Raw genomic sequence first — 25,155 nt, 5'->3', positions numbered from 1 at the left:
CCCGGCCACGGGATCCTTCTGATCTTTGCCGGATTTGCCTTGCTCCCCCGGCCCTCTCCTCTGTAATCCTGCTCTGTCCAGTTAAATCTCCTCTGGACCCATTTCCTATTCCTTTACTTGTCCCATTTATCTTCCACCGTCATCCATTTTATCGTTGACTCACTCCTACCCACCGTCCCATCAAAGACCTTCAACTTTGTTCTTTCCTCCTCCTACCACAACTTTCTCTGCCTCTAACATTGCCTCAAAACTGTTCATCGCTCAGGGATTCCAGTATTGAAGAAAGGTTATCACCTGAAACGTTATCTCTGTTTCTCTCTCCACAGATGCTGCCTGACATACTGAGTGTTTTTAGCTTACTCTGTATTTTATCAGATTAAGAACCGTTTGTATCGGGGTAGTCTAAGCAGAGGGAGAGACAGGGAGAGCGTGTGGGGCCTTGGGAAAGGCACACCTGGATCTCCTGGCCCATAACCAGGGCCGTGAAGGCACTTCCATTGTCCCCGAAGCGGTCCTCGGCTCACTTTAGCTGCCGGGTATCCCGAGGCCTGGGAAACGCAGCCGACCACAGTTAAACCCGTAAAATAAGTTAAACCCGTAAAATAGTTTAAACCAGAACCTGCCAGCTGCATTAATACATTTATATTGCCAACCCGTCTGCTGGGATGGCTCGGCTTCCCTCCCACTGCCCTGTCGCTGCTAAACCTGGAAGCAGTGGGTGGGAGGTAGGTTGGGTTATAGAAACATAGAAACATAGAAATTAGTTGCAGGAGTAGACCATTCGGCCCTTCGAGAATGCACCACCATTCATTGAGTTCATGGCTGAACATGTAACTTCAGTACCCCATTCCTGCTTTCTCGTCATACCCCTTGATCCCTCGAGTAGTAAGGACTACATCTAACTCATTTTTGAATATATTTAGTGAATTGGCCTCAACAACTTTCTGTGGTAGTGAATTCCACAGGTTCACCACTCTCTGGGTGAAGTAGTGTCTCCTCATATCTGTCCTAAATGGCTTACCCATCATCCTTAGACTGTGACCCCTGGTTCTGGACTTTCCCAACATTGGGAACATTCTTCCTGCATCTAACCTGTCCAGTCCCGTAAGAATCTTAAACGTTTCAATGAGATCCCCTCTCATTCTTCTGAACTCCAGTGAATACAAGCCCAGTTGATCCAGTCTTTCTTGATAGGTCAGTCCCGCCATCTCGGGCATCAGTCTGGTGAACCTTCGCTGCAATCCCTCAATAGCAAGAATGTACTTCCTCAAGTTAGGAGACCAAAACTCTACACAATACTCCAGGTTGGGATGATACACTTAACATGGTAACCCCTGACCCGACGTCCACCCGGCCAGTTTTGTTCTAAATCACAGGTCTTACTGTCTGAGCTAGTCACCGAAAATGTGTGACCAATAATTGACCCCCTCTTTTCCCTTCTGTTTATTACAGTGAATTTAGTTGCGATTGTTATCCTGTCCCGGGGAAAGTGCGGTCTGTCCACCTGCATCATTCGCTACCTGGTGGCCATGGCAGCGGCGGATATACTGGTGTTCATCACTGGGGTCAAACTGCGGTGGATCAGTTGGTATTATTTCCCAGGAACTTTCCTGGATATCACCTCTGTGTGTACTGTTATCAATCTCCTGGTCCGTGTAGCCACAGACTGCTTTGTCTGGTTCACCGTCACTTTCATCTTTGATCGATTTGTGGCCATTTGTTGGCAAAAGCTGAAAACCAAATATTGCACCGGGAGAACTGCGGCGGTAGTTCTGGCCACAAGCTGCATTCTGCTCTGTTCAAAAAACATTCCTCACTACTTTACAAATGGACCTGGGGAGATAATCGACAATGTTCCGTGGTACTGTTACACAATCCCAGCCTATTTTACTGAGCACGGATGGGTGAGCATTGGCTTGTTTGATACGGTTTTAACCCCACTAATACCATTCGCTGTAATTTTGTTGCTCAACGCTCTGACAGTCAGACACATTTTAATGGCCAGTCGAATGCGTAAAGGACTGAGGGGTGAGAGCAAGGGGGAGAATGCCAGTGACCCAGAGATGGAGAGCAGGAGGAAGTCTGTCATTTTATTCTTCACCATATCCGGCAGCTTCATTCCGCTATGGCTGATAATTGTTATAGATTTCTTATATTATAGCATTACAGGAATAAATCCCAGTGATTACAGTGATTCTTTATATCAGTTTACACAGGTCGGATTTATACTGCGGAATTTAAATTGCTGCACAAACACATTTATTTACGGGGTGACCCAGTCCAAGTTCAGAGAGCAGTTGAAGAGCGCGGTGAAATATCCGGTTACCTCAATTATACAATTAATTAATAAACAGAACGAATGATCGCAGCGCAGAGGCGGGTCGCGGTGTTTGCAGTCCAGGAATGTAATATTTAGCAGCAGAATTCCTTCCATTGAATTATACGAGGAATGGCTGGTGATCTGATCATTCACCCATCGGCGGGGCAAGCACTGTGTGTCGGACACGGCAATATTTCTGATTGAAATTTCCCACAAGGTCTTTGCGGAAAGCACCACAAGAGCATTCTCTATGAACTCTTCTGCAACGGGTCACTGCAGCTATTTAGTGTAGCTAGACATTGCATCTTCCCGAGTGAGAGGCTCGACAATAGGTAGGCTGGAAGGGCTGAGCTCTCGTTCAGTGGGTTATATTATATAGAACATAGAGCAAAGAATCAGGCTATTCGGCCCAACCAGTGTGTGCTGGTGAGTGCTTTGCACGAGATTAGAAAGTGAGAAACTGAATGAGGCATTGGTGCAAGGTATGACGTGCCAGACTGAGCAGGAGATCCAGATCATACAAACTCCGCACGTACAGGGAGAAGAGGTCTTACATCGACTTACCAAGCACACCTGCCTTCGGAAACTGCGCTTCCACAAAGTGGTAATATAAACCTGAGAGCATAAGAACATAAGATTTAGGAACAGGAGTTGGCCATCTAGCCCCTCGAGCCTGCTCCACCATTCAACAAGATCATGGCTGATGTGGCCGTGGACTCAGCTCCAATTACTCGCCCGCTCCCCGTAACCCTTAATTCCCTTATTGGTTCAAAATCCATCTATCTGTGATTTGAATACATTCAATGAGCTAGCCTCAAATGCTTCCTTGGGCAGAGAATTCCACAGATTCATAACCCTCTTGCAGACGAAATTCCTTCTCAACTCGGTTTTAAATTGGCTCCCCCGTATTTTGAGGCTATGCCCCCTAGTTCTACTCTCCCGACCAGTGGAAACAACCTCTCTGCTTCTATCCTGTCTATCCTTTTCATTATTTTAAATGTTTCTTTAAGATCACCTCTCATCCTTCTGAAGTCCCACGAGTAAAGGCCCAGTATACTCAATCGATCATCGTAAGGTAACCCCCTAATTTCCGGAATCAGCCTAGTGAATCGTCTCTGTACCCCCTCCAAAGCTACTATATCGTTCCTTAAGTAAGGTGACCAAAACTGCACGCAGTACTCCAGGTGCGGCCTCAACAATACCGTGTACAGTTGCAGCAGGACCTCCCCGCTTTTGTACTCCATTCCTCTCGCAATGAAGGACAACATTTCATTCGCCTTCCCGATTACCTGCTGCACGTGCAAACTAACTTTTTGGATTCAAGCACAAGGACCCCCAGGTCCCTCTGCATGGCAGCATGTTGTAATTTCTCCCCATTCAAATAATATACCATTTTACTGTTTTATTTCCCAAGGTGGATGACCTCACATTTTCCAGACATTGTATTCCATCTGCCAAACCTCAGCCCATTCGCTTAACCTATCTCAAACTCTTTGCAGCCTCTCTGTGTCGTCGACACAACCCGCTTTCCCACTAATCTTTGTGTCATCTGCAAATTTTGTTACACTGTCCCCTCTTCCAGGTCATCTATGTATATTGCATTAGGGTCGCAATCTGACAGACCTCTGTCGTGCCTGTTTCTGTATTCGCAACCCAGTCGGACAGATTGCTGGCATGTGTGTAGCTGTATTCGGGTACCAGTCTGACAGGCCTCTGCCCTTCCTGTATCTCTATCCGATTCCCAGTGGGACAAAGCCCACTCCTATCTATATCTGGATTCTCTGTGAATATCCTACCTGTAATTTTAGGGTGGAGCCCTATTGTTCTGGATTCCCCTCCAGAGGATATAGTTTTCCTCCAACTAGCCCATCGAATCCCTAATTCGTTTTAACTATTTCAATTTAATGATATCGAATTCTAAAGTGAACGCGAGGGAAGCTAATGCACTTCTTTAAATCCAGCAGCATTATGTTGAATCCCCCATGGCCAATATGTTCTATTTTCCCCTTTAGTCGGTGTGCCATTATTTTTCCAACCACCGACGTTAAGCTCTCTGTTCGACAGTGTCCTGTGCATGTTCTATCTCCTTTCTTAAATATGGGTATTACGTCAGCTCTCTAGCTGTGTTCAGGTTTTACACGTTGTACTAACGAAAACAGTGCCTCTGCGATCTCTACTTTAAATTGGTTTAAATTGTGCAGATGTAATCCGTACGGAGCCGGGTTTTATTCTCTTTGAGTTTGCTTAGTTTATTTAATAGCTCTCCACTTTTTATTTTAAATGAAATTATCTCCTTATTAATCTCATCGTCTAATATCATGTTGACCTGCTCTGTCGCCCTGATAAATAACGAAGCAAAGCAATTACTTAATATTTCTGCCATCTCTCTATCGCTGTCTGTCCAATCCTCTGTGGTCATATTCCCATTCCAACATTCATTTTTAATTGATGTATCTGTAAAACATTTGATTAATTTCTTTTTTGTTCCTTGATAATTTAAGGTCGCAGTTGCTCTCTGCCTTTCTAATAGTTTTTGACTTCATTCCTACTCTCTCCATACTCTCCATTATCATGCTGACTACCGCTGTCCATGGAATTAGTGCATGCCTCTATCCTTAACCGAATGTGTTTCTGTATATCCTTATTCAGCATTAGTGCTCAGTATGTTCTTGTTTTTAGCAGAATATCTATTTTCCCGAATTCTGCTGCACAGCGTTTCAGATGTTTTCCTTTGAAATTCTTGTCATGTTTTTCCAATATTGTTGGTCATTTTATTTTCCCCATGTTCTATTCGCAAATCCAACTTTTCTCCAATCAATTAAACTGGTCTTCGTCATACTTATGTCCATTTCAATTATGAGCTTACAGCATATTATATTATTATTGCATAGATGTATCCCAACTTTTAGTTCTCTTATCTGCTCTGCTTTATTCCCTATTACGACATCCAATAGCGAACCCTTCCTTGTTGGTCTTATCGATTGGGTTCGAAAGGATTCATGTACGCATTGTGGTAATTCCATTCGCTCATCCTCTTCCCTACCTCTTCTGTCCAATTAATATCGCAGTCGGTGAAATTTCACGTGATTATTATTCCGTATCTTTCTACTCATTTCCCTGTGGAACAACCCGAATCGTGTGTTCGATGCTTTGGGTTGGATTTTACACTTTTATGCAGATAGCCCAAAAATGCGCGTTATTTCCGGCGTGGGCGTTAAAAAAGTGTTTTCAGATCGCCAGCTTCTCGTCCATAATCAAAAAACCTAGTTTCCTTTTCAGAAAATGTGCGTGACAGGAGGCGAATTCAACTTTTTTTGACCTTCTGCGTAAAGTGTGGCCGACCTTCGCAACGGCATGGCAACTCTCGGTTCCTGCTGTTCTGGAAGTCAAGGGTCATCGTGACATGAACAGAAGAGGAGTTAGGGAGGGTGCACTGAGGGACTGAAGGCGTGTCTGGTTGTCGTGTGACTGCTTTGGGAGGAGGGAGAGAGATTTTGGAGCTTCACAGCAAGTAGGGAAAGAAAAATTAGTAGCCGCCAGCCAAATATTTGCCTCAATTTGGCCTAAAATGGAGAGCCAGTAGGAGGCATCACAGCACGCTTTGGACTCTGACGCTGGAGAGAACAGTGAGTTGGGAGAGGAACACATTGGAGGCGCAAAAGAGCCAGGTGGCTCTCGGAGGAGGCAAATGCCTCGCTCCTGCAGGAGGTCCAGTTACGCTGGGGTGATTTGACACAGGGAGATGGTGGGAAGCCTACCCTAAATGACATGGACTGAAATAGCATAGTTGGTGTCGCTGGCAACCAACAAGGTTTGTGAGTGCAACCAATGCCGCAACGATGGAACGAACTTGTGCGATGCGCAAGATTAAGTAGCACATTGATTTAGATTGACTTATTATTTATATAATTGGATTTGTAACAGCCATGAGTGACTCTCATCAGGCGAAGAGGATGCCATGAGGCTAGAGAGTGACCTGGACAGGTTAGGAGAGTGGCCAAATGCATGGCAGATGCAAAATATTGTGGATAAATGTGAGGTTGTCCACTTTGGTGGTAAAAACAGAGAGACAGACGATTATGAGATGGTGACAGATTAGGAAAGGGGGAGGTGCAACGAAACCTGGGTGTCATGGTACATCAGTCATTGAAGGTTGGCATGCAGGTACAGCAAGCGGTTAAGAAGGCAAATGGCATGTTGGCCTTCATAGCGAGGGGATTTGAGTACAGGGGCAGGGAGGTGTTATTGCAGTTGTACAGGGCCTTGGTGAGGCCACACCTGGAGTATTGTGTGCAGTTCTGGTCTCCTAACTTGAGGAAGGACATTCTTGCTATTGAGGGAGTGCAACGAAGGTTTACCAGACTGATTCCCGGGATGGCAGGACTGACATATGAAGAGAGACTAGATCGACAAGGCTGATATTCACTGGAGTTTAGAAGGATGAGAGGGGATCTCATAGAAACATATACAATTCTGATTGGTTGGGACATGTTAGATGATGGAAGAATGTTCCCAATGTTGGGGAAGTCCAGAACCAGGGGACACAGTCGAATGATAAGTGGTAAGCCATTTAGGACCGAGATGAGGAGAAACTTCTTCACTCAGAGAGTTGTTAAGCTGTGGAATTCTCTACCACAGAGATCTGTTGGGGCCAGTTCGTTGGATATAGTCAAGATGGAGTTAGATATGGCCCTTACAGCTGAAGAGATCCAGGGGGTATGGAGAGAAAGCAGGAAATGGGTATTCAGGGAATGATCAGCCATGATCTTATTGAATGGCGGGGCAGGCTCTAAGGGCCCAATGGCCGAGTCATGCCCCTATTTTTTATGTCTCTATGTTTCTATGTACAATGTGTGTCTCTCCCAGTGAGGAGTCAGACTTTGTAACAAGTGTCCCTGTGGACAGTGTGTGTCTCTCCCAGTGAGGAGTCATACTGTGTAACAAGTGTCCCTGTGGACAGTGTGTGTCTCTCCCAGTGAGGAGTCAGACTGCCCAACAAGTGTCCCTGTGTACAGTGTCTCTCCCAGTGAGGAGTCAGATTGTGTAACAAGTGTCCCTCTGTACAGTATGTCTCTCCCAGTGAGGAGTCAGACTGTAGAACAAGTGTCCCTAAGACTGTACGAGATCTCCGCACTCCTCTGAGCAGTTGGGCGTCCTCGATGTTCAACACATTGGCGCCCATGACATCAGCTGCCAAGGTCAGAAACTCTGGAATTCACCCCTGCAGCCTGTTCAGAGCTCCAACTGGCTCCTGATCGTTCAAACGCTTCTTAAACCTCCCGCTTTCACTGAACTTATCTGTACTGACATCTCTTTCTGTGGTTCGGTGTCTAATTTGTCCTCGTGGCCTTTCAATACGTTTACGCTGCTTTATAAAGGTCAGTTGTTCTTGTCTCGGTTTTGTGTTGCTAAAACTCTACCGCTTACTGCAGTTCGAGGCTGGTCTCCTAGTTATTTGCATCACAACTGGCCTTCATTGCTTGAGCATATTTAATCAGGAGCCCTCTCCGAATGAGATATTGACACGGACCTGTGGGTCTGACTCGCGGGATGGATTCGCGACTTACGCAGATGTTCAGGACCGAGCGGGAACAGAAGACCAGAGCTGGGACTCTGCAAATACCGTGCCACGGATTGCCGGGAAACCAGATAACAAATTCAGAGAACCATACAGACCATTCGGCCCATCTTCTTGACCGAGGGGTCCCATCAGTGCATCGCTCTGCCCGTCGCCCTTTGAAAAAGTGTTTCTTTAAAGTGTACAGAGCATAACCACTCAATGCACAAGACAAACCCTACTCATATCTGCTCTGCCAAGAAATGCAAAACCTGTATTTCCTTTAGTATCGCACCTTAAATGTAGTATCTCCAAATTTGCAGATGACACTAAGTTGGATGGCAGTGTGAGCTGCGAGGAGGATGCTATGAGGCTGCAGAGTGACTTGGATAGTTTAGGTGAGTGGGCAAATGCATGGCAGATGAAGTATAATGTGGATAAATGTGAGGTTATTCACTTTGGTGGTACAAACAGAGAGACAGACGATTATGTGAATGGTGACAGATTAGGAAAGAGAGTGGTGAACCTAAGGAATTCTCAACCACAGGAAGTTGATGAGGCCAATTCACTAAATATATGCAAAAAGGGATAGATGTAGTCCTTACTACTATGGGGATCAAGGGGTATGGCGAGAAAGCAGGAATGGGGTACTGAAGTTGCATGTTCAGCCATGAACTCATTGAATGGCGGTGCAGGCTCGAAGGGCTGAATGTTCTACTCCTGCACCTATTTTCGATGTTTCTATGTTTCTATATTTCTACGTTTCTATCACATAAACTCTTTCACTTTTCCGGAAATAATTTCCTCAAAGCCTGCGGTAACGGTTTGAATCGTTAGGTCGTGAAAGATAATTATCATAATAATCCTGATTGCATCTGTTGGTTATGTGTTATATCAGTCTCTGTGACAGGACCTAACAATGATATCACGCCATGTTCTCTTGTCTTGTCGTCCAGTCACCTTTTACTGAGGAAGCTCTCGATGATGAGGTCCGTGCCGAGGTTAACATGTGTGTGGCCCAGCAGCCCTCTGCAACATCAACGAGTTGGAGATGCGTGTGCTTCCACTCGTGCGAAAGCACCCGCAAACAGCCATGGACGCATTTGCCGACACTTAAGTGAAAAAAGCTGACGCCATTGCGTAATGTGAATTCAATAGAGGCCACAACCCACTCATATCTGGACAAACGCATGTGAGAGATGGTTTCTCATAATTCAGAGCAACAGACGGAGTTCAATTTGCTCTTTGCAGTGCGTGTGTAGTTAACGGTGCAGGCTGCATAAACGGCTGGCCCCCAATGAAAGAAAAGTATACTGCTGACGGGTCAGCGGAAAATAATTTCTGGTCTAAAATCCAGCCACAGTTTGACCCAATCGTGCCGTGAGTGAAAAATGTGTTTCAGGCGTGGAATTGACCTGTGAACGGAGTGAAAATGAAGCTGGGCTAAGTCCTGGGCATTCGTGTCGTCAAAATTGATCTGTGCAACAAAAAAAGTGGGCGGGCGTGATTACTGAAGCTCTCTGTTAATGTCACGGCGACAGTAGTGCTGGGCGAAATTATCGGCACTAATTTCGCACATTCAGATGATGCCATCCCAGAAAGTGGTAATATTTCTTCACAGCATATGGAACATTTGTAACATTAACACTCGGAGATATGTTATCAACAAACGGCCCTCACTTTACATTTGGTGCCAAATTGGGTGACATATTGGCATTACGCGTCATTTCAGCGTTAAATGGGCGATAAGTGGGCGTTATGCATGGCAAAATAAGGCAAATTCTTGTCGAGGCTCTGTATCATGTTTCGCAGTGTACAGTGTGTGTGTCTCCCAGTGAGGTTTCCGAATCTGTAACAAGTGTCACTGTGTACGGTGCGTGTGTCTCCCAGTGAGGTTTCCGACTCTGTACTTAAGTTAATCGAAGGGTTAAGTCACGGCAGGAGAGCTCGGACGCGTGTCATGCCACTCCTGTGCCGTGTCGTATGCCAGGAAACGCTCCCAGTGTCCCGGACGACGACGTGTGCCGGATGTGTAACCCCCCGCAGCTCCTGACAGACTGCATTGCTGCGCTGAAGCTGCGGGTGGATTGACTCCGGAGCATCCGTGATGCTGAGGATGTCCTGAGTGACACGGTTAGTGAGTTGGGACACACCGCAGGGTAATGGGTATGCAGCCAGAGAGGGGCTGGGTGACCAATAGGAAGAGCATTGGAAGGAAGTTTGCCTGCTGTCATCCCCCTGCAAAACAGATACACCGCTTTGGGTATCACGGGGTGTGACTCATCGAGGGAGAGCAGCAGCAGCCAAGTTCATGGCATCGTGGGTGGCTCTGCAGCAAACGAGGGCAGGAAAAATAGTGGAGAGCAATAGTGATCGGGGATTCCATTGTAAGGGGAGTAGATTGACGTTTCTGCGGCCGCAATTGAGACTCCAGGATGATATGTTGCCTCCCTTGATGCAAGGGTGAAAGATGTCTCGGAGCGGCCGCAGGATATTTTGAAGAGGGAGAGAGAACAGCCAGTTGCTGTGATACATATCAGTTCCAGAGATATAGGTAAAAATGGGATAAGGTCCTACAAGACAAATTTAGAAAGTCAGGATTGCTACCAGTGACATCTGCTGGTCTGAGTAGGAATCACAGGATAGCTCAGATGAATACGTGGCTTGAGGAGTGATACAGGAGGGAGGGATTCAAATTCATGGGACATTGGAACCAATTCTGGGGAAGGTGGGATCAGTAGAAACTGGACGGTCTGCACGTGGGCAGGACCGGAAACAATGTCCTCGGGGGCAGTGTTTGCGAGTGCTGTTTGGGAGGGTTTAAACTAATATGGCAGGAGGATGGGAACCTATGCAGGGAGACAGAGCGAATTAGAAGTTAAAGATAGAAAGAAGAAAAGTAAAAGTAGAGGGCGGAGAAACCCAAGGCAGAAAGCAAAAAGGGCCACATTACAGCAAAATTCTAAGTGGCAAAAAAGACAAGTCGTCTCGGCTCTGTGCCTCAATGTGAGGAGTATCCATAATAAGGTGGACACATTAGCTGCGCTAATAGCTGTGAACGGATACGATGTAAGTGGCATCGCGGACTCATGGCTCCAGGGTGACCAAGGCTGGGAACTCAACATCCAGGGGTATTCAACATTCAGGAAGGATAGGCAGACAGGAAAAGGAGACAGGGTGGTGTTGATGGTTAAATAGTCAATTAACGCAATAGAAAGGAAGGACATTCGCTTGGATTATCTGGAATCGGTATGGTCACAGTCAAAGGAGAAGATCCACTTCCATTTCGACATCTCTGTCTTCGGCCTGTTCCAATGTCGCTCAACCCAGCTCAAGGAAGGCCAACTCAACTCTCGTCCAGCCTTCTGCACAAAACATCGAGTTCAACTACTTCAAACCATAACCTCTGCCCAAATTCCGCTCCCCTTGTTAACACAAGCCCCCGCCCCCATTTATTTTTCTTTGCCATGGCATCTGGTGCAAATTCTGCCGATCGCACACATCCAGGTTCATTTTCTGTTTGCTCCCTTGGGCCTTTTCGATCTCACTTTTGGCCATCATCCCTTTTGGCTCTCAAATCTCTCCTGTCCTCCACCCAATAATAAATCCTTCGCTCCTGATCTTTCTACCCCTCCCCATTTCACTACCCCTGCGTCCAGAAACAGCAAAGTGAGAAATTCCTTCATCCATCAGGTATTGGTCAGTTTGTGGCGGTTCAGTCCTCTGGTGCTCAATGGGTCAGTTTGTCGATAGATGTCCTCTTGTGGTCAGATGGTCAGTTTATCGATAGGTTTCCTCTTGTGATCAATGGGTCAGTTTATCGATAGATGCCCTCTTGTGGTCAGATGATCAGTTTATCGATAGATGTCCTCTTGTGGTCAATGGGTCAGTTTATCGATAGATGTCCTCTTGTGGTCAATGGGTCAGTTTATCGATCGATGTTATCTTGTGGTCAATGGGTCAATTTATCGATAGATGTCCACTATTGGTCAGATGGTTAATTTAGCGACAGATGTCCACTTGTGGTCAATGGGTCAGTTTGTCGATAGATGTCCTCTTGTGGTCAAATGGTCAGTTTATCGATAGATGTCCTCTTGTGCTCAATGCCTCAGTTTATCGATAGATGACCTTTGTGGTCAGATGGACAGTTTATCGATAGATGCCCTCTTGTGGGCAATGGGTCAGTTTATCGATAATTGTCCTCTTGTGTTCAATGGGTCAGTTTATCGATCGATGTCCTCTTGTGGTCAATGGGTCAGTTTATCGATAGATGTCCACTATTGGTCAGATGGTTAGTTTATCGATAGATGTCCACTGTGATCAATACGTCAGTTTATCGATAGATGTCCTCTTGTGGTCAATGGGTCAGTTTGTCGATAGATGTCCTCTTGTGCTCAATTGTTCAGTTTATCGATAGATGTCCTCTTGTGGTCAGAGGGTCAGTTTATCGATAGATGTCCTCTTTTGGTCAATGGGTCAGTTTATCAATAGATGTCCTCTTGTGGTCAATGTACCCAGTTACTCCTACTCTTTGCTTCCTGTCTGACAACCAGTTCTCAATCCCCGTCAGCACACGACGCCCAATGCCATGTGCTTTAATGTTGCACATAAATCTCTTGAGTGGGACCTTTTCGAAAGCCTTCTGAAAGTCCAATTGCACCACATCAACTGGTTCGCCCCTTGTCCACTCTACTGGAAACACCTGGAAAAAATTCCAGAAGAGTGTGATGCTGCGGAGATATTGCTTCGCGCTCAGGTTCAATACTCGATCGTTAACGAATGGCGCACTGGATGGAAAGAACCAATCCGACTACAAGAAAGCACGCCGATATTCAACGAACGACAGGCCATGGGAGGAATCCCAGAACATCCCCGAACGTGGCTGGAGCGATGAGGGCCAAATTGGGCAATGGGTCCCTGCGGGGGGGTTGAGGAGCGAAGGTTGATGCGTAAGCCTGTGGACGGGGCTGGCCGGGGATGGCAGCGCCGTTGCCCGTTCCTCGAACGAGGGCGGACGAGATCGCCGGCCGTTGGAACGCAAGAGCCGATGCTCCATTTGCAACTCAGAAGGTGGACGATGCCCGAGCAGACATTTTTCTTCACGCGCGGTGACCGTTTTTGCACTCCAGCCGTCACACAGGCTTGACCGTGCTCAGCCTTGGTCCAATGGCCAATGATAACCAGGAGAGCTAATACATGGCAAGGCATTTCTGAAGCACATTCAAGGACACAACTCGGGATCAGCGAAGCCATCTTGCAGGTGGCTAATGCCGTGGGCCAAAAGGGAACCCGGTTTCATTAAGAATAGATAGAAACAGAGAAAATATGTGCAGGACTCGGCAATTGGGCCCTTCGAACCTGCCCCACCATTCAATGAGATCATGGCCCATCGTTCTATCACTACCCCGTTCATGCTTCCTCTCCATAACCCCTTGATGCCTTTCGCCAGAAGGGCCATATCTAACTCCCTCTTGAAGATATCCAACGAAATGGCCCCCAACAACTCTCTGCGGTAGAGAATTCCTCAGGTCCACCAGTCTCTGGGTGAAGAAGACAGAGACAGAGAGAGAGATGGACAGAGAGAGAAACAGAGAGAGAGATGGAGAGAGAGAGAGAGAGACGGAGAGAGAGAGACAGAGAGAGAGAGAGAGACGGAGCGAGAGAGAGAGAGGCAGAGAGAGAGAGACAGAGAGAGAGAGAGAGAGACGGAAAGAGAGAGAGACAGAGAGAGAGAGACAGACAGAGAGAGAGAGAGAGAGACAGAGAGAGAGAGAGAGAGAGACGGAGAGAGAGAGAGAGAGAGAGAGAGAGAGAGAGAGAGACGGAGAGAGAGAGAGATGGAGGGAGAGAGAGAGAGAGAGAGAGAGAAAGTGACAGACAGAGAGAGAGACGGAGAGAGAGAGAGAGACAGACAGAGTGACAGAGAGAGAGAGACAGAGAGACAGAGAGGGAGAGACAGAGAGAGAGAGAGTGACGGAGAGAGAGGGAGAAAGAGAGAGAGAAACGGAGAGGCAGAGGGAGACAGAGTGAGAGAGAGAGAGAGAATGAGGGAAGGAAGGAGATAATGAGGGAGGGAGAAAGGGAACGAGGGAGGGAGATAGGGAACGAGGGAGGGAGATATCGAGCGAGAGAATGAGTGGAGGAAGTAGAGGATGAGGGGAGGAAGGAGAGAATGAGGGAGGGAGATAGGGACCGAGGGAAGGAGATAGGGAGTGAGAGAATTAGTGGAGGAAGGAGAGAATGAGGGGAGGAAGGAGAGGATGAGGGAGGGAGATCGGGAACGGGGGAGTTAGGTAACGAGGGCTGGAGATAGCGAGCGAGAGAATGAGCGGAGGAAGGAGAGGATGAGGGGAGGAAGGAGAGAATGAGGGATGGAGATAGAGAATGAGGGAGGGAGATAGGGAACGATGGAGGGAGATGGGGAGCGAGAGAATGAGGGGAAGAAGGAGTGAATGAGGGAGGGAGATAGGGAATGAGGGAGGGAGATAGGGAGTGAGAGAACGAAAGGAGGAAGGAGAGGATGAGGGAAGGAAGGGACCGAGGAACATGGGCAGACAGGGAGATGTGGAAGCAGGTGAGGCCAACGGCTCCCTCACACCATCAGCCTCCCTCGGAGGTTTACGGACGACACAAACCCTTTCATTTTCCGGCCCTGGGACACATCACAGGCCACGGAAGATCCGCTCCAGCCTACGACGGGAACAGCGGGCGCGCTGACCCCCACGGTCGAAGAGTCACCCTCCCGAGGGAGCCGAGGTTTGAGTTCTCTTCGGCCCCACGCCCCCGCGCCCGCCGCGTACTGAAAGGAAGAGAGAGAGTTTAGTGTTTGTAGCCCGCCCACCGGACGTCCCGACACGCTTCGTACCCAATGGAGCGCCTTTTGTAGTTGCATTGTGGGAAAGGCAGCCGCCAATTGGCGCACAACAAGATCCCACAGACAGCGAGGCAATAATGAGCAGTATAATTGGCTTTTTTGTGCAATAGTGGAGGGGCTCCCTCAGTACTGCCCCTCCGACAGTGCGGTGCTCCCGCCATATGGCCCCTCCGACAGTACGGCGCTCCCTCAGTACTGACCTTCCGACAGCACAGCCCCTCCGACAGTGCAGTACCGTGCTCCCTCAGTACTGCCCCTCCGACAGCGCAGTACCGCGCTCCCTCGGTACTGCCCCACCGACAGCGCAGTACAGTGCTCCCTCAGTACTGCCCCACCGACAGTACGGTGCTCACTCAGTACTGCCCCTCCGACAGCGAGGGGGGTGGTGATGGGGCGGGTGTGGTCGGAGGATATGATTAGTTTGGTGGAGGGCGTCAGATATGTTAAATTTTGGGGCCAGGGGTCAGATATGGTGAATTTTGGGGCCAGGGGTCAGATATGGTAAATTTTGGAGCCAGGGGTCACATCTGCTCAATTTTGGGGCCTCGAGTCAGATATGGTAAATTTTGCAGCAAGTGGTCATATATGCCCAATTTTGGGGTCATATAGGTGGCTGGTCAGTTGGGCGGGGTTCAGAAATAGTCAATCTCGGGTGAGGAGGGCGTTTGGTCAGTTTTAGGGTCAGCAATGGTCAGTCTCGGGGTGAGCGGGGGCATTTGGTCAAGTTTGGGAGGTCAGGATAGGAATTTGGTCAAGATTGCAGGTCAGGGAGTGTATTTGGTCAAGTTTGGAGGTCAGGGAGGGTATTTGTTCAGGTTTGGGAGGTCAGGGTGGGAATTTGGTCAAGTTTGGGAGGTCAGGGAGGGTATTCGTCAAGTTTGGAGGGACAGGGAGGATATTTGGTCAAGATTGGAGGGTCAGGGAGGATATATGGTCAAGTTTGGAGGGTCACGGAGGATATTCGTCAAGTTTGGAGGCTGAGGGAGGCTGTTTGGCCAGTGTGAAGGGGAGGAAGGGGAGTTGATCAAGTTTGGAGGGTGAGGGATGCTATTTGGTCAATTTGGGAGGTCAGGGAGGGTATTTGGTCAAGTTTGGAGGGTGGTGGAGGGTGTTTGGCCAGCCGAGGGGTCAGCAATGGTCAGTGTGAGGGTGATGGGAGGGGAGTTGGTCAGGTTTCGAGGGTGAGGGAGGCTGTTTGGCCAAGTTTAGGAGGGCCAGCCATGGTCAACCTGTGCCTCAGGCTGGAGGCTGCCGCCGCCCCCGCGCACCCCTCGTGGGCCAAGCCCTGTTGCTGGGGCCCGCTGGTTGGCCGGGCCGGCGGGCCGGGGTCAGCCACCAGTCAGCTTCCAACCGCCGCCGCTTCCAATTGCTCACCTGGCCGTCCGCGCGCTCCGCTCCGATCACTCCGCCGCCGCCGGCACTGCGGCTCAGCCGGCGGAGTCCTGACGTCAGCGCGCCGCCACTCCCTCTCTCTCTCTCTCTCTCTCTCTCCACCCACTTTCGCACAGGTAACGTGACCCAAGCTGGCCAATCAGCGGTCTGGCATCCCCAACCTTGACCATTTTCACCCCCAAACTTGACCAATAACCTTCCTGATCCGAAATTGACAATTTTAACCCCCCAAACTTGACCAATAACCTTCCTGACACAAAATTGACAATTTTAACCCCCTCAAAATTGACCAGTCAGCTTGCTGACCACCAAACTGACCACTTCTGATCCCCAAAACTAACCAATCACCTTCCCGACCCCCAAAATTGACCATTTCTAACCCCCCTCCCAGTCCCTCCCATCTCAACACCAGTCGATATCCCTCCCAATCCCTCTCCTCTTCTCCTCTCTCCCTCCCCTCCCTCCCTTTCCCTCCCTCCGCTCATTCACTCCCCTCACTCCCTCCCTCTCCCACCTCTCCTCCTCCCTCACCTCTCGTTCCTCCTCCCTCACTTTCCTCTCCTTCCCCTCCGCTCTCCTTCCTCCCCTCCCCTCCTTCCCTCCCCACTTCCTCCCTCCATTCCTCACCTCTCCCTCTCCTCCCTCCCTCACCTCTCTCTACCTCCCCTCACCTCCCTCTCCCCCGTCCTCCCTCCCCTCTCTTTCCCTCCCCTCCCCTCCCTCTTCCCGCCCTCCCTCCCCTCTCTCCCTCCTCCTCCTCACCAACCCCTCCCTTCTCTTTCCATCCTTCTCTCCCCTCCATCCGTCCTCCCCTGTCCTCCATCCCCTCATCTCACTCTCTTCCCTCCTGTCCCTCATTCACTCACTTCCCTCCCCTCTCTGCTCTCCCATCCCCTCCCTCTCCCTCCCTCCACTTCCCTCCCCTCCCCCCTCCACTCCCAGCGTCTAAACCGTCCACTCCCTCTCCCTCTGTCCCCTCTACCTCCCTCCCCTTTATCTCCGTCCGTCCGCTGCCCCCTCCCTCACCCTCCCCTCCGTCCCTCTCCCTCCCCACTCTTCCTCTCCCTCCCGGGTTCAGTTCCTATGGATTGGAGGGAAGTTAATGTTAGAAAGACTGGATCGACTAGGCCTTGATACACTGGAGTTCAGAAGAATGAGAGGGGGCTTCATAGAAACATATTAAATACTGATGGGACTGGACAGGTTCGATGCTGGATGAATCTTCCCGATGCTGGGGAAGTGCAGAACCAGGGCCCACAATCTAAGGATAAGGGGAAAGCCATTTCGGACCGAGATAAAGAAGTTCTGGGTAAAGACGTTCCTCCTCAGTTCTTCTCTGTTGGGTTCGTTTGTGACGGTCTTCGAGTGACGGCCCCTCGTTTTGTGCTCGCCCACGACTGCAGACGTGGCCGATGTGTTTCCAACCCTGTCCTCATCTGCACGTGGTCCGTGTCTCTGGGCCATACAGGGGGGCAGGTATTACTGCAGCCCTGTAGATCATGAGCTTGGTGGTGGATTTGAGGTGTCTACTGTACATGGTCCATGTCTCTGGGCCATACAGGAGGGCGGGTATTACTACAGCCCTGTAGACCATGAGATTGGTGGTGGATCTGAGGTATCTACTGTCCATGGTCCATGTCTCTAATCCATACAGGAGGGTGGGTATAACTACAGCGCTGTAGACCATGAGATTGGTGGTGGATTTGAGGTATCTACTGTGCATGGTCCGTGTCTCTTCGCCATTCAGGAGGGCTGGTATTACTACAGCCCTGTAGACCATGGGCTTGGTGGTGGATCTGAGGTATCTACTGTCCATGGTCCATGTCTCTGAGCCATACAGGAGAGTGGGTATTACTACAGCGCTGTTGACCATGAGCTTGGTGGTGGATTTGAGGTATCTACTGTACATGGTCCGTGTCTCTTGGCCATTCAGTAGGGCAACTATTACTACAGCCCTGTAGACCATGAGTTTGGTGGTGGATTTGAGGGCCTGGTCTTCAAACGCTCTGTTCCTCTGGCGGTCGAAGGCTCCACTGGCCCACTGGAGGTGATGTTGGACCTCGGCAAGATCCCGCAAATCCCCTGGGAGGACAGGCGCGCCAACGTCTGAGTCCTCGACCAATATTGGCGCACTGACCACACTCGACCAGCTTCGCTGGGCGGCCCTTGTTGCCCGCACGCCCCAGAAACAGGACCCCTGAAGCGAATGGTTTACGCGGGAGACGAGCCAACGGGACGGCGCAAACGTAACAAGGAGCACCCTCGAAGCCTCCGCTGCTCACCACCGACAACCAGGGAGATCCTGGCCGAAGACCACTCCGAGGTTGGTGGGGCGCTGAGCTCTCCGGGCCTCGTCGCCAAGCGCAGGCGGCAGAAGGAACGCACGTCAGACCGGCCCCACCAGGACCCCCTCGCCCTCGACGGACGTGTGTCCCGCCTGGAACGGGGCCTGTGGCTCTCGTGTCAGACTGTTCGGCCACCAAAGAACGCACATTTGGCGTTGGGAGCAAGGACTCCTCGATTGGCGACGACGGAGAAGAGCCCCATACTGTTAAGACTTTGCTGTTCCAATGCCGCCCTTGTCGAGCTCTGGTGCACCTTGTCCAGTCCCTCATCTCCGGCTCTTATTCCGCGCCCTCAAACCACGAGGTAGGCCTTCGAGCATGAGTGAGGAGTTGAAGTCCGCGAGTCGGAAGCTGGCGGGAAGCCGAGTTGACGGGTCACGGTTTGTCCTGGAGCAACTCCGTCATCCTCCGATGGGTCTACAAGGGTTGCCTGCGTTCAACGATCGAACACCGAACATGGGAATGGGACTCGGCCATTGGGGCCTTCGAGCCTCCCCCTCCATTCAATAAGATCATGGCTGATCGTTCCCTCACTACCCCGTTCCTGCTTTCTCTCCATACCCCCTTGGTCCCTTTAGCTGTAAGGCCCGCATCTAACTCCCTCTTGACGATATCCAACGAACAGGCCCCAACAAATCTCTGCGTCAACAACTCCACGGGTTGACAACTCTCTGAGTGAAGAAGTTTCTCCTCATCTCGGTCCCAACCCTTATCCTTAGAACGTGCCCTGGACCTCCCCCAACATCGGGAACATTCTTCCCACGTCTAACCTGTCCAGTCCCGTCAGAATTTGACGTGTTTCTTCGAGGTCCCCTCACGTCCTTCGAAACTCCAGTCGAGTCGACCCCGTCTCTCCTCATATGTCAGTCCCACCATCCCGGGAATCAGTCTGGTGAACCTTCGCTGCACTCCCTCAATAGCAGGAAGGTCCTTCCCCAGATTAGGAGATCAAACTGAACACAATTTTCCAGGTGAAGCCTCACCAAGGCACTGTACAACTGTAGTAAGACCTCCCTGCCCCTGTACTCAAATCCTCTCGCTATGAAGGCCAACATACCATTTGCCTTCTTCACCGCCTGCTGTACCTTCATGTCAACTTTCAATGACTGATGTACCACGAAACCCAGGTCTCGTTGCACCTCCCCTTTTCCGAATCTGTCACCATTCAGATAATCTGTCTTTGCGTTTTTGCCACCAGAGTGGATAACCTCGCATTTATCCACATTATACTTCCTCTGCCACAGATTTTCCCGCTCGCCCAACCTGTCCAATCACCCTGCATCCTCTTAGCATCCTCCTCACACGCACACCGCCACCCAGCTTAGTGTCGTCTGCAAAGTTGGAGATATTATACGCAATTCCTTCGTCCAAATCATTAATGTGTCCATGGGCTGTGGGAGGGTTTAAATGTGTGACTAGAGACCTATAAAGGGGAGAGTGCACATGTACATTCAATTCCTTCGTCCGAATCATTAATGTGTCCATGGGCTGTGGGAGGGGATTAAATGTGTGACTAGAAACCTATAAAGGGGAGAGTGCACGTGTACATTCAATTCCTTCGTCCGAATCATTAATGTGTCCATGGGCTGTGGGAGGGGATTAAATGCATGAAGAGAGGCCAAAAATCCCTCCCTCCCTGCTCTGGGGGTATTGAGGCCCACACTCCCTCCCTCTCTGCCCTTGGGTTTCTGATGCCCACACTCCCTCCCTCACTGCCCTGGGGTACTGAGGCCCACACTCGCTCCCTCCCTGCCCTGGACGTACTGAGGCCCACACTCGCTCCTTCCCTGCACTGGAGGTACTGAGGCCCACACTCGCTTCCTCCCACCCACGGGATTAAATGCAAAATGATAAATGAAAAAGGGGCGGTGTGTCAAAATGTACTTTTCGTAGTTACACTTTCTGTGCCCTTTTGGAATAAAACTAAATGGAGTCCCGGTACTCCCAGAAGCCCCTGCATCAGACAACCTGTTTCTGCATAAACATACCGACCTTGACTAATAGCCGACAAATTTCGGAAAGCAGGAGCCATCCGTGTGAGCGAGGGAAGCTTGATTTGAAGCTCCCGAACAGAAAGAATGTCCTGTTAGCGTGGTACTACTTACTAATAACTGCTGCTAAGCTAAACCTTAGATGTACTAGATAAAGGTTTTTGAGATATAGAGTAAAAAAAGGAAGTTATGTTAATTAAATGCGTGAATGACTGCCTATCTATATTTGCCGACTGCAACAGCAGAACTGATGCACGTGAGCGAACTACAATTTCTTTGTTTGTTCTCCTGCATAAAGATAATGTGACTGCGTACCGTTGTAGAAGTCTTCACTGAGCATCTGACTGACACAGACTTTTCCTTGCTGCAAGTAAAACTAGTCCAGGGACACCTCTCGGAGCTTTTAGTGTCAGAGATTCATGTCCTTTGAGTTAATTTGTGAATCGAGTTTGCGACAGGACCTCCAGGGCAGGGATGGAGGGAGAGTGGGCCTCAGTACCCCCAGGGCAGGGAGGGAGGGAGTGTGGGACTCAGTACACCGAGGGCAGGGAGGGAGGGATTGTGGGCCTCACTACCACCAGGGCAGGGAGTGAGTGTGGGCCTCAGTACCCTCAGCAGAGGGAGGGAGTGAGTGTGGAACTCATTACCCCAAGGACAGGTAGGGAGGAAGTGTGGGCCTCAGTGCACGCAGGGCAGGGAGGGTGTCGGCCTCAGTAACCCCAGGGCAGCGAGAGAGGGAGTGAGTGCGGGCTTCAGTACCTGCAGGAAGGGAGAGAGGGAGTGTGGGCCTCAGTACACCCAGATAGGGAGGGAGTGTGCGCCTAAATACCGCCAAGGCAGTGAGGGAGGGAGGGAGTGTGGGCCTCAGTACCCGCAGGTCAGGGAGAGAGAGTAGGCCTCAGTACCCCTGCGCAGTTAGGGAGGGAGTGTGTGACTCAGTACACCCAGATTGGGTGGGAGTGTGGGCCTTAATACCGCCGAGGCCGTGAGGGAGGAAGTGTGGACCTCAGGCCCACCAAAAGAGTGAGGGAGCGTGGCAGTGTGAGCAACAGTACCCCCAGGGCAGGTAGGAAGGGAGTGTAGGCCTCAGTACCCCCAGCACAGGGAGGCAGGGAGGGAGTTTGGGCCTCAGTACCCTCAGGACAGGGAGCGAGGCAGTTGGGCCTCAGGACCCCCAGGACATGGAGGGAGCGAGGGACTACGTGCCTCAGTACCCCCAGCACACGGAGGGAGGGAGGGAGTGTGGGCTTCAGTACCGCCAGCATAGGGAGGGAGGGAGCGAGTTGGGCCTCAGGACCACAATGCCAGGGACGGAGAGCGGCTGAGCATCATTACCCCCAGGGCAGTTAGTGAGGGAGTGTGGGATGAAGTTTCCCCAGTGCAGGGAGGGAGGGAGGGCGTATAGTTCTCAGTAGCCCCAGGGCAGGGAGTGTGAGCCTCACTACCCCTATGGCAGTGAGGGAGGGATTGTGGGCCTCACTACCCAGAGGGAGGGAGTGTGTGCCTCAGTACCCCCACGTTAACGAGGGAGTGAGTGTGGCCCTCAGTACCACCAGGGAAGGTTGGGAGGGAGTGAGTGTGGGCGTCGGTTACCCTCGGAACGGGACGGAGGAAGTATGGGCCTCAGTACCCCCAGAGAGGGAGGGAGTGTGTGCCTCAGGACCCAAAGGGAGGGAGTGGGAGTGGGCCTCAGTACCCCCAGTACCACGAGGGAGAAAGGGAGTGTGGTCCTCAGTACCCCCAGGGCAGGGAGGGAGGGAGTATGGGCCTCAGTAACCCCAGGGCAGGGAGGGAGGGAGGGTGGGCCTCAATACCTCCAGGGCATGAAGGGAGGGAGTGTGGGCCTCAGTACCCACAGGTCTGAGTCTGAAAGCGTGTGGGCCTCAGTAACTCCAGGGCAGGGAGAGAGGGAGTGTGGGCCTCAGTACCCCCGGAGCAGTGAGGGAGTATGGGCCTCAGTACCGCCAGTGTAGGTAGGGAGGGTGTGCGGGCATCAGTACCACCGGGTCTGGGAAGGTGGGAGTGAGGGCATCAGTACCCCCAGGGCAATGAGTGAAGGACGGAGTGTGGGCCTCAGTTCCCCCAGAAAGGAAGGTTGTGTGGATCTCTGTGCCCCCACGGCAGTGAGGGAGGAAATATAGGCCTCAGTATACCCAGGGCAGGGAGGGAGCGATGGACTGTGGGCCTCAGTATCGCCAGGGCAGGAAGGGAGGGAGTGTGGGCCTCAGTACCTCCATGGCAAGGAGGGAATGTGCGCCTCCGTATCCCGAGGGCAGGCAGGGGAAGAGGGAGTGTAGGCCTCAGTTTCCCCAGGGCAGGGAGGGAGGGAGAGAGAGTAGTCCTCAGTACACACTGGCAAATTAGGGTCGGAGTTTGGTCCTCAGTTCCTCCAGTGTAGGGAGGGTTGGAGTTTGGGCCTCAGTACCCCCAGGGCAGAGAGGGAGTTAGAGTTGGCGTCAATACGCCCAGGGCAGGGAGGGAGGGAGTGTGGCCCTCAGTACCGCCAGTGCAGGGAGATAGGGAGTGTGGACATCAGTACGCAGAGAGAGGGAGGGAATGTGGGCCTCAATACCTCCAGGGCATGAAGGGAGGGAGTGTGGGCCTCAGTACCTACAGGTCTGAGTCTGAGAGTGTGTGGGCCTCAGTAACCCCAGGGCAGGGAGGGAGGGAGTGTGGGCCTCAATACCTCCAGGGCATGAAGGGAGGGAGTGTAGGCCTCAGTACCCACAAGTCTGAGTCGGAGAGCGTGTGGCCCTCAGTAACTCCAGGGCAGGGAGAGAGGGAGTGTGGGCCTCAGTACCCCCGGAGCAGTGAGGAGTGTGTGTGTACCTCAGGACCCCCAGGGAAGTGTGGAGGGAGTGTGGGCCTCAGGACCCCCAGGGCAGGAAGGGAGTATGGGCCTCAGTACCGCCAGTATAGGTAGGGAGGGCGTGCGGTCCTCAGTACCCCCGGGTCTGGGAAGGTGGGAGTGAGGGCATCAGTACCCCCAGGGCAAGGAGTGAAGGACGGAGTGTGGGCCTCAGTTCCCCCAGAAAGGGAGGGTGTGTGGATCTCTGTGCCCCCACGGCAGTGAGGGAGGGAATGTAGGCCTCAGTACACCCAGGGCAGGGAGCGAGGAATGGACTGTGTGCCTCAGTGCCGCAGGGCAGGAAGGGAGGGAGTGTGGGCCTCAGTACCTCCATGGCAGGGAGGGAATGCGCACCTCCGTACCCTGAGGGCAGGGAGGGGAAGAGGGAGTGTATGCCTCAGTTTCCCCAGGGCAGAGAGGGAGGGAGAGAGAGTAGTCCTCAGTACACCCTATCAACGTAGGGTCGGAGTGTGGGCCTCAGTTCCTCCAGTGTAGGGAGGGTTGGAGTTTGGGCCTCAGTACCCCCAGGGCAGAGAGGGTGTTAGAGTTGGCGTCAGTACCCCCAGGGCAGTGATGGAGGGAGTGTGGCCCTCAGTACCGCGAGTGCAGGGAGATAGGGAGTGTGGACATCAGTACCCGGAGAGAGGGAGGGAATGTGGGCCTCAGTACCCTCGGAGCAGTGAGGAGCGTGTGTGGGCCTCAGTACCTCCAGGGCAGGGAGGGAGTTAGGGCCTCAGTACCTCAAGTTAGGGAGGGAGTGTGTGCCTCAGTACACCCAGGGCAGCGAGAGAGAGAGGGAGTGCTGGCCTCAGTACCACCAGGGCAGCGAGAGAGGGAGGGCGTGTGGGCTTCAGGAACCCAGGGCAGGGTGGCAAGCAGCGTAGGCCACAGTACCTCGATGGAGGGAGTGTGAGCCTATATACCCCCAGGGCAGGGAGGGAGGGTGTGTTGTCCTCAGTACCCCCAAGGGTATGTTGGGAGGAAGTGAGGGAGTGTTTGCCTCAGTACCCGCAGGGCAGGGATTGAGGGAGTGTGGGCCAATAAGCCCAGGATAGGGCGGGAGAGAGGGAGTGTGGGCCTCAGTAATCCCAGTGCAGGGAGTGAGGGAGTTTGGGCCTCAGTACTCCAGGTCAGGGAGGGAGGAGTGTGGATCTCAGTACCACAAGGCCAGGGAGGGAGCGAGTGTGGGACACAATACCCCCAGAGATGGGAGGGATGGATTGTGAGCCTCAGTACCGCCAGGACAGGGATGGAGGGAGTGTTGGCCTCAGTACCTCATGGCAGGGGGCGAGGGGGGGAGTGTGGGCCATAGTACCATCAGGGCAAGAAGGGAGGGAGGGGGTGTGGGATTCAGTACTCGCAGGGAAAGGAGGGAGGGAGTGTGGGCCTCAGTAAAAACCAGGGCAGCAAGAGAGGGAGCGAGTGTGGGCCTCAGTACCCCCAGGGCTGGGAGGGAGGGTGTGAGGGAGAGCCTCAGGACCTTCAGGGCTGGGAGGGTGTGAGTGCCTCCGTTCCTCTAGGGCAGAGAGGGAGTGAGGGCCTCAATACATCCAGGGAGGGAGTGAGGGCCTCAATACCTCTAGAGAAGGAGGGAGGGAGGGACATTGGGTTCTGTACCCCCAGGGCATGGATGGAGCATGGTAGAGTGTGCCTCAAAACGCCCACGGCAGGGAGGGAGTGAGTGTGGGCCTCAGCATCCCCAGGGCAGGGAGGGAGGGAGTGTGGGCCACACTACCCCCAGGGCAGGGTAGCAGGGAGAGTGGGCCTCTATAGCCCCAAGACATGGTAGGAGGGAGTGTGGGCCTCATAACCCCCTCAGCAGGAAATG

Source organism: Pristiophorus japonicus, unplaced genomic scaffold (assembly GCF_044704955.1).
Source record: "Pristiophorus japonicus isolate sPriJap1 unplaced genomic scaffold, sPriJap1.hap1 HAP1_SCAFFOLD_45, whole genome shotgun sequence".
Lineage (NCBI taxonomy): Eukaryota > Metazoa > Chordata > Chondrichthyes > Pristiophoridae > Pristiophorus > Pristiophorus japonicus.
Note: the sequence above shows the minus strand (reverse complement) of the source record.